The following is a 1987-nucleotide window of genomic DNA, read 5'->3' on the forward strand; positions in this document are numbered from 1 at the left end:
TCCAATTAAATAAAACATTCTTTTCTTCATACATGAATCTAACACCATTCACTTTTCTTCATACATAACAAACACGTTTAATCCAATTCAGTGATCCATTCCATTCCATTCCCTCGTTCATTCCATTCCATCATATCAAACAAACCCATAAATGTTTTTTTATTCATTTCTTTTTTTAGGAGCCCAGATGGAAGGAAATAGATCATTCCGGAAGCTGTTAGAGTCCCAGAAAACATCCCTCAAACGGTTGACTTTTCCACAAAGTCAACCGAAAATAATGGTGTACTTATACACGATTCAAGGTTTCATGAGGGGCCTCCTAGTAAAAGAGCAATGGTGGGAGTGGGACCCGTTGATGTGAGGGAGCGATCTGGTGTGGCTGCACGTGCTACTGTTAGTGAGAGTCTTGTGATTGAAAAGGTGGCACCTTTAAATGATAAAGATGGGAATATTAGTGTTGAACAAATTGGAGGTGTGAAAAAGTTGGGATCTTTGAAAGGTATTTCAATAAGGGTGTTTAGTAAAGAGGGAGGTGAGTCACCACATGTTTGTTTGGAAGCTCGACCTAAAGAACATGCACCAAATGACCTTGTAGGGGTAGGAACGTCATTTACTATGAAAGAAACATAAATTTCTTGCACGAAAAATGGTCAAATGATTTGGTCTGATCAAATCTCTGGGAATGTCACGGTTTTGGTGGGAAATGTAAATTTTTGGGCTGTTGGTTGTGAAGATGGTTCTCTTCAGGTTAGTTTTTTTTTAATATATTTTGATATTTTCATGAGCAAATGATGAAAAAACCACTGTATTTTGGGTGGTTTTGTGGTTTAATCACTAATATTTTTATATTTTTTTCCAATTAAACTATAAAAGTTTCAAACTTTTTCTAAATTAACCATTTTGACTTGGATCTTGATCTGAGGTCAAATTGGTCAATTTGAAAAAGTTCGAAAAAATGCAACATCATCTTTTTTATGGTGAAAGAATAATGGTCACAACTTGAAAAATTATGATTTAGGTGGAAAAAATAATGGTTAGTATGTTTAATTGTAAAAGTGTTTATTTTTGTATGATTAGTATGTTTAATGTTAAAATCTTGAAAAGGTTTATATTTTGAATATTTTTCATGAGCTAATTACAAAAAAAACCACTATATTTTGGGTGGTTTTGTGGTTTAACCACAAATACTTCTATTTTTTCCAATTAAAAACCATAGAAGTTCCAAATTTTTTCTAAATTAATCCTTTTGACCTGGGATCTTGAATTCTTGATCCGAGGTCAAATTGGTCAATTTGAAAAAATTTGAAATAAATGCAACATCATCCTTTTTATGGTGAAAGAATAATGGTCACAAATTTAAAATTTGTGATTTAGGTGGAAAAAATGATGGTTAAATTGAGAAAGTGTTTTATTTTTATATGATTAGTAGTTGTGTTTAATGTTAAAATCTTGAAAAGGTTTACACAAAATGTGGGAGAAGATCTATGCCAACTATGATGATGGGGTCCACACCTGTGTTCATTGATTGTGATGAATCTTGGAAGTTGTTGCTTGTTACAAGAAAAGGGACGTTATATGTGTGGGATCTTTTAATCGAAAATGTATCCCTCATGATTCATTGACCTCTCTTATGGCTTCTGACCCAAAGTCAACGGGTAAACATTTAAAGTCAAACATGAAAAATTTACATAGTGTTTTCTATGCAGTAATCGAAGAGGGAATGGAATCCACCATTATGGTGGAATGAAAACGAAAAAAAAGTCGTGTTTGTTTTCCACATCGGAATGGAATGGAGCATTCCGTATATATATATTTTTTTTAATTTCATTTCTTTTATGTTATAATTATAAATTACTTCTATTTATATAGTTTTTAATAAAAATAATGTTGCAAAAAGTTTCAAAACTTCAATTAAATTATTTATTGTAATTTCCGAAACATACCTTATCTAATTCTACTGTAAAGTTTCATGGTATTTGACTTTTTC

At 31.7% G+C, this 1987-nt stretch overlaps 1 pseudogene across 1 annotated transcript; it reads left to right on the top strand.

Moving 5' to 3' along the window:
* The first annotated feature begins 233 nt into the window (after positions 1-233).
* LOC145090158 (protein HIRA pseudogene) lies at positions 234-1747 on the top strand (annotated as a pseudogene). The gene is made up of 2 exons (XR_013701431.1): positions 234-747; positions 1458-1747. The product of XR_013701431.1 is annotated as a protein HIRA pseudogene (transcript).
* The last annotated feature ends 240 nt before the right edge of the window (positions 1748-1987 follow it).

This window comes from Lactuca serriola, chromosome 2 (genome assembly GCF_051521515.1).
Source record: "Lactuca serriola cultivar US96UC23 chromosome 2, Lser_US96UC23_V15, whole genome shotgun sequence".
Taxonomy (NCBI): domain Eukaryota; kingdom Viridiplantae; phylum Streptophyta; class Magnoliopsida; order Asterales; family Asteraceae; genus Lactuca; species Lactuca serriola.